The 12,149-nt window shown below is 43.3% G+C and overlaps 1 non-coding gene across 1 annotated transcript; it reads right to left on the bottom strand.

The window, feature by feature from the left end:
• Positions 1-9,458: 9,458 nt before the first annotated feature.
• Trnat-ugu lies at positions 9,459-9,532 on the bottom strand. The gene has a single exon. It is a non-coding gene; the product is annotated as a tRNA-Thr (tRNA).
• Between the last annotated feature and the right edge of the window lie 2,617 nt (positions 9,533-12,149).

Below are 12,149 nucleotides of genomic sequence, written 5' to 3'. Positions count from 1 at the left end.
AGCGGCTCTCACAAATGTTAATTTTTTTTGTAATAAACAGTCCCAACGGCATAAAGATGTTTATTTATTTACTGGTGACGAGTTTCGACCACTGTTCTGGTCATCATCCGCAGTGGTTATATGCCTCCTAGACAGGCGTCTGATCACCACCAGCTTCACCAGACCTTCATGGAATAAACGGTCTGATGATGATAAGAACGTAATCAAAACTGGTCACTAAACAAACATCTTTATGCGGTTGGGACTGTTTTATCATATAACATTTTTAGCATTATTAAGCTTTGGCAGTGGTTATTCGTTGGGTTCTTCCGCTAAGAGTTAGCTCACCAGCAGAAGCTTTTTTTCTCTTTTATTAAGAAAAATGTTAATATGAGGTTAATAATTCACATCCCTGATAACACTTATTAGTCCAATGGTTTCCGTTGCTTCTGCGTACAGCGAGGGCAATAAACTACTCTGTACGTTTTTACGATTTACCCACCTTTTTACGAAACGCAGTTGTGGAAATGGGTGTGAGTCCTTCACCGGAAAGTCTCGAAACGATTTGTTTTAGTGAATGCTCTAATCAATTCCCGGGATCAAAGTCGAGGCTGTCAAGCCAGCTTATCGTATTTATCCGACTTTCATTTAAAATGTCTCACCTGTACGGGAATATCCATAACGGATGTGTGAGTATAGGTTGTTGACGCATGGTTGACGACATATGGAAGTTTGGGTGTGACGGTGAATCGTGTGCACAGGTACCAAAATGGTATGGCTACCGCTAGCGAAAAGCGGGAAATCCGGGAAATCCAGGATCGAGTCCCGGTTTGACAAAAATTTTCCTTGTCGCCTTTCCATTCCACTGCTGACGGTCGTTGATATTCGCAATTGCCAGTACATTTAATGTATTACGAAGAACATGCCGTCTTATACGGTGTGTGTCTTCACCACGTGCTCATATTAGTTCAATACAGCTACGTCTACGATTGTAGCCTGGTTTACGACACCTCTCGTTCGTCGGGGGAGGCCGTAATCCCTTTTCCTTCCTTTTCATTTTTTATGTTGGATCTAATAAGTTTTTTTGCAGCCAACTTTCTTACATTGACAACTAATAATATAACGCAATCAAGTAAATAGTTTAAAGCTTGTCTATATCATCATACGATATTGTTTACGATTCGCTATGGCTGAAGTCACGAACGATGGCGGTCAAGTTTAGGCTTATCCTGCGCACATACGTCACGTATACTCCGACAGCCAATGAGCGTTCAGTGTGTTCTGAGCGCTCTGCTGTGAATGCCGTAGCTAATTCGAGCACTGAACGTGATTGTAGCGAGTTGTTTAGTGAATTTAGATTCCATTTTCTGCGAATTGTCATTGCTGATAGTCGTGATAAGTGATAAATACTGCATAAGTAAGCGAGAGACATAATTTGCGGGATACACGCTTTCTCCAAGAGGAAAGCACGAGCATTCGCGTACCGCAACTGTCGCTTGGTATCGTCAACTACGCAATACCCATCCGTGATTCGACATGAGTAACCGTCATTGTTCGTGGATCGGACTATAGTAGCTCTACAGTAAAGATGAAGGTCCAAGTTGAGGAAAAAAAGCGTAAAAGAGACTGAATACGCTGTAGTTCTTCCCAGATAGTAACGACTTTAGTGAACACGAAAGGGGAGAGTTCAGCGTTATCAAATCTAACAACAGGCAATTTGTGGTATGCAAGTGAAGAAGATATTTCCAGAATGAAATTTTCACTCTGCAGCGGAGTGTGCGCTGATATGAAACTTCCTGGCAGATTAAAACTGTGTGCCCGACCGAGACTCGAACTCGGGACCTTTGCCTTTCGCGGGCAAGTGCTCTACCATCTGAGCTACCGAAGCACGACTCACGCCCGGTACTCACAGCTTTACTTCTGCCAGCTCAGATGGTAGAGCACTTGCCCGCGAAAGGCAAAGGTCCCGAGTTCGAGTCTCGGTCGGGCACACAGTTTTAATCTGCCAGGAAGTTTCGTTTGAAGAAGATATATTTGGTGTCTTCCGATTATTAGAGCCGCCCGTTGTGGCCGTGCGGTTCTAGGCGCTTCAGTCTGGAACCGCGTGGCTGCTATGGTCGCAGGTTCGAATCCTGCCTCGGGCATGGATGTGTGTGATGTCCTTAGGTTAGTTAGGTTTAATTAGTTCTAAGTTCTAGGCGACTGATAACCTCAGAAGTTAAGTCGCATAGTGCTCAGAGCCATTTGAACCATTTTGAACGATTATTAGAGACTTATGGCAGTGGTTTACGATAGTAGAAGCCCGCGTCTTCGTCGCGAAGACGGTAACCTGTTGGGATTATCCCCTCAGGGCTAGGACGCCAAAGACTGTATTAACAGTTACATGTTGAAGTAGTTGGTTTATAGTTTAGAAAACATTGTAATGTTGAATAACAATTTCACTTGTAGAAGTAGTACGGCCTTTTATTGTAATTAGGGAAAGACCACGTAGTAATTATAAATGTGACAAAAATTGTGTCCTCCGTTTCACCTCATATACCTACAACAGACGGTGTAGATTTTTCTTGAAGCGGCCATAATGTAAAGCCCCTTGAACATTGGCAGTTATCTGACCATTGACATAAATAAAAAAAACAAAAAAGTTTCTAACGAACAGTCTTCAAATTTACACACACACACACACACACACACACACGCACACACACACACACACACACACACACACACACACGCGCGCGCGCATGCACACAGCGATATTTGTACACATACCAGCTGTACGCCAGTTCTTGGCAACGGAAGTTAAAGAAGGACCTTTGCATATCTTCGCCTTTTATGGTTTCAGACCTGAGTCAGCAAACATGGAACTCTTACAGAATCGGTTTTTCATTAAATCATTAAATTCGTTTATACTGCCTTTTTTTCCTTTATTGTTATTTCAGCCCCCTCGCCCCATGTGGCGATAAAGAGTGCGGGGGGCCGGCAGCGGTTGTCATCAACCGCTTTTCACCTAATGGACATTGTTCGCCCACTTGGAAGCTAAACACAAAACAAGGAGACATATTGACCATGAATTTAAAATTATTTTATAAGGTGACGTTAGGGGTCATTGTAAGAAACAATACTGTCTTCACGAACAGCTTCATTCACAAGGCTGCCACAACATTTCTAGTATATGGCACAAATACCCTTGAGATTATCTCTTTTTTTTAATCAGTACGTATAAAAGACTATACCACCCCGAGATAGTGAACTTTCACAGTTTTCTGAGCTACAGCCCACAATCATTTACATGTATCCAGATTTTGGGGCTTGCTGAAGATAAGGATACTTCAAGCAAGATATTTCTTTGAATTTAGCTATAACCATATAATCATAGATTGCAGCCACATCGTCTCATTCTTGATACACACATTCTATTACACGTTTCATTAATTTCAGGACCTCAGCTGAAACAACGATGGAGAGAGAAATCGGCTGAGACCTTTTCAAGCAAATCATCCAGTCATTTGCTTGAAGGAAATTAGCGATATCACAAAAAATTATCGTCTGGAAAAAAATCTGACCCTGATTTGAACACTGTCTCTAGACTTGGCGTCTAGTTTCTATACCACTGCGTAAATTGGTCGGGTAGCGATCTATTCATAGACTGCTTGAATGCTGAAAACAGTTTTTCGATTTAATTTAAAGCAGTTTGAGTGTGCAATGCAAAATCACTTCTCTAAATGCCAATTTTCCTCTGAAAGATCCAGTGAAGGACTGGAGTTTTTCTTTGCTATTACCAACATACCGATGTGGTCTTGAATTGTTAAACTTGCGTTGTGCCGTAAAGATAGTTTCAGAAGAAGCTATAGGGCTCCACCTCGTGATTTTTCTTTCACTCTATTGTCTGCTTGCGTCTCCAGGGAGCAACTACGGCGAAGTTTCCTTCATATCAATAAAGCAGAATTGTCCAGATCCACTCTGCTGCTTCTACGGTGAAGTATTCGGTATAAAAACTTTTCATTTCTTACTCGCACTTCAGTTTCAGTTAAGATTCAAAGTTACTATTCAAATCTGAGAACTGCCCTTCCGTGAGCAAAACAGAATAGGTCAGTACCTTCAACTCTGACTATTCGTCCCAAATCCTTGAAGAACTGTTGTAGTTTTTTAACTTCCTACTTTTCATTAATACTGTTACTTTCGTTGCAAATGTGGCCATATAGGGTGACGCACAGGTTGTCTGCACGCGTATAGCGGAGGTGAGCCACACCCGGATCGAAACCGCTCGCCAGATTAATGGCTGTTGGTAGCGTCCACCCGCTGGACATTGCGGATTTAAAGCAGATTTTTCACAACAGTCCTCATGATTCAGTGTCTCGTATTCATTTCCCACCTTATATATTAAACGTATCATGTGAAACAAGCAGACACGCTAAGCAGAGCCAACAATGATTTAGTGAAATGGAATAAAATTTTTTAAAAATCTAAGCTGTGCGATAAGGTGTGTCAGAAACCCCAGTTCTACCACATCGTGTTGTCGTGATTGGACAACTACTTCCGACCACACACGTAACTGCGAAATCGACGATGATCACAGCTAGTCATATCTGATCCATGCATGTCACCGAGCGAGGTGGCACGGTGGTAAGGAAGTGGACTCGTATATGGGACGGCTCAAATCCTCGTCCAGCCATCCAGAGTTAGGTTTCCGTGGTTTCCTTGAGCCACTTAGGCAAACTCCAGGATGGTTCCTTTGAAATGAACATAGCCAGTTTCCTCATATCATCTTTTCCTAATCCGAAATTGGGTTCCGTCGCTAATGACTTCCTCGTCGGCGCCACGTTAAATTATAATCTCCATATTTACTCTACAGTGAAAATATTTTCCTTACTATAGCAGTAATTAATTGAACCTTTAAAAATAACTCGGCCATGAGGCTCAACAGTTCACATGCTAGAGACAACAACCGCTGCCATATCTGGCTAGAGCTTAATTTGATGTCAGTATGGCGGTGCATAGGCCTGCTCTTAACACGCCACTGTCTCCTCCGTTTTTCTGCTCTCGAATCGCTCTCCGTTTGTCCTCACGAGACTAAGTGCACCGCATTCCAGTTCTACATCTACATCTACATACATACTCCGCAATCCACCATACGGTGCGTGGCGGAGGGTACCTCGTACCACAACTAGCATCTTCTCTCCCTGCCCCACTCCCAAACAGAACGAGGGAAAAATGACTGCCTATATGCCTGTGTACGAGCCCTAGTCTCTCTTATCTTCCGCGAAATATAAGTTGGCGGCAGTAAAATTGTACTACAGTCAGCCACAAATGCTGGTTCTCTAAATTTCCTCAGTAGCGATTCACGAAAAGAACGCCTCCTTTCCTCCAGAGACTCCCACCCGAGTTCCTGAAGCATTTCCGTAACATTCGCGTGATGATCAAACCTACCAGTAAACAAATCTAGCAGCCCGCCTCTGAACTGCTTCTATGTCTTCCCTCAATCCGACATGATAGGGATCCCAAACGCTCGAGCAGTACTCAAGAATATGTCGTATTAGTGTTTTATAAGCGGTCTCCTTTACAGATCAACCACATCTTCCCAAAACTCTACCAATGAACCGAAGACGACTATACGCCTTCCCCGCAACTGCCATTACATGCTTGTCCCACTTCATATCGCTCTGCAATGTTACTCCCAAATATTTAATCGACGTGACTGTGTCAAGCGCTACACTACTAATGGAGTATTCAAACATTACGAGATTCTTTTTGCTATTCATCTGCATTAATTTACATTTACCTATATTTAGAGTTACCTGCCATTCTTTACACCAATCACAAATCCTGTCCAAGTCATCTTGTACCCTCCTACAGTCACTCAACGACGACACCTTCCCGTACATCACAGCATCATCAGTAAACAGCCGCACATTGCTATCCACCCTATCCAAAAGATCATTTATGTAGATAGAAAACAACAGCGGACCTACCACACTTCTCTAAGGCACTCCAGATGATACCCTCACCACCGGTGAACACTCACCATCGAGGACAACGTACTGGGTTCTATTACTTAAGAAGTCTTCGAGCCACTCACATACTTGGGAACCAATCCCATATGCTCGTACCTTAGTTAGGAGTCTGCAATGGGGCACCGAGTCAAACGCTTTCCGGTAGTCAAGGAATATGGCATCCGTATGATACCCTTCATCCATCGTTCGCAAGATATCATGTGAAAAAAGGGCGAGTTGCGTTTCACAGGAGCGATGCTTTCTAAAGCCGTGCTGATGCATGGACTGCAACTTCTCTGTCTCAAGGGAATTCATTATATTCGAACTGAGAATATGTTGGAGAATCCTGCAACAAACCGATGTTATGGATATTGGTCTGTAATTTTGAGGATCCGTCCCTCTACCCTTCTTATATACAGTCGTCACCTGCGCTCTTTTCCAGTCGCTCGGGACTTTACGTTCTCCTACCATATCTAAAATCTGGACGTCATCTGAAAGGGAAGATGAGTCCTCCTTGAAGCAGTTACACACACTAAATATTCTGCTATAGAGACGCGCTAAAGAAATCAAATTCCGTGTTATCTCTGCCTGAACGGAAGGAAGGAAACAAGGTAGGAAGGAAGATTGGGTTTAACGTTTCGTCGACATCGAGGACATTAGAGACGGACCACAAGACCGAATTGTGTCGAGGATGCGGAAGGAAATAGGCCGTGCCCTTTCAAATTAACCATCCCGGTTTTGCCTGGAGCGATTAAGGAGAATCAGAGAAAACCTAAATCTGGCTACCCTGGCGCGGGTTTGAACCGTCATCCTCCCGAATGCGAGTCCATTGTGTTAACTAACGCGCCACCTCCCTCGGTATTCCTTAACGTGACAGCAATTGAGATTTCCCCATGTTGTAGGCATATCAAGATCCCAACTGGCCATTACTTGCTTACGATTTACATGAAGTGTGTCGGATGCACAAATAAACAGCTTGGGTGACAGGGAGAATGTTAGTGACGATAACGAGATTATCATCTTGTACAGATTCCCGCTACTGGTAGACCCTACTTGGAGTATAAGCCTCTCCATATTCTCCATCCTCTGTCTCATACTGCTCTGGCCCAGTCTTCTCTTCCGAATGCTTTCTTTCACTCTTTATAGCCAGTTATCCCCTGGCCTTCCCTTTGGTCTCCTGCTTTTCATCATTTCGAGAATTTTCCTAGACATCAATTCGTTTCATATGCTAGTACCATTTTCATCTTTTTCCTCAATCTTATCTTGCTATGGTTCCTCGTGTGTTATATCCCTAACACTTTCATTCTTCATCTTTTCCATTTCTGTTACATCCATCCAACCTGTGGAAAACTTCATTTCATTTGGTTGCATTTCACTTTTTCCGTTGCTTTCATGATCCTGTTTTCTGCAATGTATAACAGGACTGGTAGATAATACGCATATATGGTGTACATACTTTTCACTCTGCTAGGGACTTCTTTCTTGTGTATCATTTCTCTCATACAGCTCACAAAGCTATCAGCTTGCTTTACACGTTCAATTTTCTCTACCATTATTTCCTTAATATACTATAATACAAGGGAATTCCCACGGGTGATGCACTGGGCTCGTTTCGCGACCAGCACAACTCAAAAAGGTGACCAAGAACTCGTTAAAGACGCACGTTGTTCAAACATCCTTAGTCGAGTGGACGACTCCATCCCTTCTTTCGAAGAATGCAGTTGAACCATAGCCGACTCTTTCAGTAGCGTCTTATGCAGTCATTGCGCACGATTCTGTAGTGAAGCCTTAGATGCAACCGATGGCGTTGGAGCACATTCTACAAGCGGAAGTATTCCAGAATGGGAAAATTGAGCTTACTATTTGGAGCGGTGATTAATGACGGAGAACATCAGAACTGTACTCCTTATCAAGTAACGTAAAACAAAAGTGGAATGCTTGGTTAGAGTACTATCTCGGCAAGCAAGGTACATTCCGCCTGGAAGACTTTTTTATATGCTCAGTGAGGTTTAAGGGAGATAACAAAAGGAATGTCAGAGAATTTGTTTGCCTAGAAGCGAAGTGATGTACTTAGGGTACGGTTTAGTGACCCGCCGAAACCGAGGACGTAAGTTTCCTCAGCACGTAATCTTGGGACCAATCGGTTGTGACGTTATCGAAAAATCGCCCAGAGATTCAACAGAAATTTTACAGGTAAAATATGATAGCTGATAGTGGATTTGAACCCCGTTTCTTACATATGCGAGTATACTGCCTTAAACATTGCCCAAATTCGTTCGAAACTTCACTCATGAGCAACACAGTCAAAACGAGCGACAGCAGTGCATTTGATTGTGGCCAGATCATGGTGTCTGATGCATTGGACTCTTCATCTCAGAGCTCGTACAGGCGATGGGCTGCCCACGCACCATGTTCTCAAGGATTTACTGTGGCCAACTCTGGTGAAATTCACCGTAACCACGATCAGAATTCCATGGTCAATAATGTGTTGGTAGTAGAAATCAAGGTCTATGACCTCGTACTGTTACAGAACGCAGGACAGGAAAAGATCCACAAATGTGATGATAGATAATAAGAACCACTGTGACTGGTAGGTCGCGGTACATGTCTGTACACGTCGATGGCGACGTACGACTGAGAGGAATGCATCCCTCTTGCCAGCGAACCTCCATTGGAATCTGCGGTGGACGAATTCTCTTCTGGGGAATGTGCACATTGGATGAATGAGACTCTTGATACGAATGCCATCATTTCTCATAGTTGAACGATACTGGAACCTGATACTTTTATCACCATGTCCACGGGTGACAATCAACAGCAAGATAAAGCACCTCCTTATAGCTCCAGAATTATATCAGAATGATTTGAGGAACACTCCACGCACATGGATTTTGTTGCTTCTCAAGTCACCCGACTTCAGTCCTACTCAGCTAGATTTGGGTGTCATAGACACAGCTCCGACCTATCACCTTAAGCTGTGGCGTCTATTTAGTACACATAAATTAGGACGACTGCCAATGTGGAAGAGAGAAAGGGAGATTAGAAGTTAATGGCTCATCGAATGACCAGTTGGTTAGAAATGAAACACAAGAGCGTTATGAAGAAGGGTAGTGAAGGAAATTGACCGCGTGCATTTTGAATAAACCACGCACTCGCTGGCCTCATACAATTTACGAAAACGTTTCAACGAGTAGTGTCCGTGTGACGATACTTCGTCGCCTCCTTCTGAATAGAACAACAAGGGGGAGGGGCTCTACTTATAAGTTCTCCCAATTCAAGTCCTCTTACGTACACGTTGATCGGCAGCCCTTTGCGTTATTCCACCAATCGAATGAAGTATTTTCTGTCACATGCTCAACTTTTGGCGCGTGTTTGATGCAGCCGTATAAGTGACTGTCCACACTTATTGAGAATAGGATTACAATGAAATGAACACCATTAGCTGCTTACAGGCGTTGACATACGTCAACGGGAAGAGATGAAAATGTGTGCCCCGACCGGGAGTCGAACCCGGGATCTCCTGCTTACATGGCAGACGCTCTATCCATCTGAGCCACCGAGGACACAAAGGATAGCGCGACTGCAGGGATTTGTCTCTGGTACGCTCCCGCGAAACCCACATTCTCAACGTATTGTGCCGCACTACATTCGTAGTGCCCCCGCCCAGTATACTCATTACTCGCGGCGCGTTGCCGATTCCCGTAAGAGTTCGGGCACTGTTTGTGCATTCGCACAGAAGAAGAAGATGGTCAAGTGGCCGGTGAGCCTTAACATGTCCGAAAGAACAGATACCATCTTAGTAAATATATAGTTAAGGCTCACCGGCCACTTGACCATCTTCTTCTTCTGTGCGAATGCACAAACAGTGCCCGAACACTTACGGGAATCGGCAACGCGCCGCGAGTAATGAGTATACTGGGCGGGGGCACTACGAATGTAGTGCGGCACACTACGTTGAGAATGTGGGTTTCGCGGGAGGCGTACCAGAGATAAATCCCTGCAGTCGCGCTATCCTATGTGTCCTCGGTGGCTCAGATGGACGAACCTACTTACTTTACAGCCGGCACGGTACCTCATCGTGTTCGGTCAGAGGGCTACGTGCCCTCTGCAATAAAAAAAACTGAGTTAATCGATCATAAACGAACTTAAAACGGATGTCTTACGACGTCCGCCCCGAGCAGATGCAACGAACAAAAGCGAATGAAATGAGATTTAAAAAAAAAAAAAAAAAACAGATACCATCTTAGTAAATATAGAGAATAGGATTGTTTGCTGTACTAGGTATTATCATAATAGCGGCGGGAGGGGAAAGTTGTTCAGATATGGCACATAGGACGCAACTAAATGTGTGACCCTGTATCTAACGTTACATAACAATGTTATTACGTTGGAATTACTATTGATCGATAACTCAGTAGTCATGATCGTAGTTGTTAATTTTCAAGTAAGAACAGGCCAGTCAAGTTATAAATGGGCAGTGAATTATTCTACAAAAAGGAGAAAAATCTGAAGACTACATTCTTGGTTATAGTTGTATCATCAGCATCTCTGTTCGTAGACAAATACTTCATAAAAAGTGATGACTGGGTGTTGTGTGCTGTCCTTAGGTTAGTTAGGTTTAAGTAGTTCTAAGTTCTAGGGGACTGATGACCATAGATGTTAAGTCCCATAGTGCTCAGAGCCATTTGAACCATTTTGAACTTCATAAAAGTGAGTAGTTCGTTATTATTAGACATGAACCGCCTTACCTTACAGCCATGAAAAGATTTACAGAACATTCCTACTACTTCGGAAAAAGTTATCTTTACCTGCAGTACGCTCAGTTATGATTAATTAAAGTCTGTCAGAATCAGCACGATATTATTTTTTTGTCCTTCAATAGAAATAGATATCGTGATGCCGAAGTCTATAGAAAAAAGTGCTTTTTTGTCTCGTTGTCCCGTCACATTGACGATAAATTGTCAATACATTAGATAATGAATAAATGACCCTTCGAAAAAATTGGTATTCATGATTAGGGTCTTAAATCTTCTATGGAATAAAAGTTCAAAATTACTAATAATCATGATAATAATAATTAAAAGCTTTTTTCTTTGTCCTTTGTGGCTCTCTCAGAAAGCCGAACATAAATCATATTATTGCTTCGACTTTCTGACTGCAGTGCTCGGGCTTCGTGGGAGAAGTAGTTTCTCCTCCTCCTCTGTTCGCGTTGTAACAGGGATCTGGACAAAGGTCTTTGGCGTTTGAAGTCTACATGACATTGCGAGGTCCCGCGGTACAGCACTTCGGGAAGGCTTCATTTTCAAAGGCAAGAATTCTACGTCGGATGCAGAAAATTAGTTTATGTGACAAAGCAGCAGAGTGCCATCCACGCTTTTGTTGGACTTGAAATTGGGGCTGTGGTGTGGAGCGAGAGCACCCAGAGCAACTTTTCAGCCGGCTGCGGCATCTTGTCACGGTAAAAGAAACCGCCACGGTAAAAGAGGCCGCGACAGGCGTTAGCATAGTAAACGGGTGTATTGCACGTTTGAGTTGCTGGACGTGTAACCAAACATCTCTGATATTTTGGCAAAATCTCAAAACCTAATCTTTCATTTCCACGCCGGCCAGGGGTGGCCGAGCGGTTCTAGGCGCTACAGTCTGGAACCGCACGACCGTTACTGTCGCAGGTTCGAATCCTGCCTCGGGCATGGATGTGTGTGATGCCCTTAGGTTAGTTAGGTTTAAGTAGTTATAAGTTCTAGGGGACTGATGGCCTCAGAAGTTAAGTCCCATACTGCTCAGAGCCATTTGAACCATTTTTTTTTCTTTCCGCGCAGTGCAACCTAAGAAAATAGCTGACTTTCGCTTACGTTTCTTGGCAGCTGAGGTTTGAGCTATACAGCTAGCGTAATGTCCATTAAAAATTAGAATACATCGCTAGATAATAATCAGGCAGAAATTTATCCAGTGTAAACTCTCCAACGTGTACAGTTTTTGTTGTCACACAGAACAGATTTTTAAATAGGACTGAGAGCGCAAGGTAAAAACTTTTTGCCCTGAGAACAGAAGACATTCGCGTAAATGAAGTCCTTTTTTCTTAACTTATTTCCGTTTTGGGTTAATGCTTTTTCGAATATTATTCCACTGAGTAGATGACGTCCCTATAGTAAAATTCTGAAAAATCTGCCAGTACCCATA

Source organism: Schistocerca piceifrons, chromosome X (assembly GCF_021461385.2).
Source record: "Schistocerca piceifrons isolate TAMUIC-IGC-003096 chromosome X, iqSchPice1.1, whole genome shotgun sequence".
Taxonomy (NCBI): domain Eukaryota; kingdom Metazoa; phylum Arthropoda; class Insecta; order Orthoptera; family Acrididae; genus Schistocerca; species Schistocerca piceifrons.
Note: the sequence above shows the minus strand (reverse complement) of the source record. Positions and strands in the feature narration are given on the sequence as shown.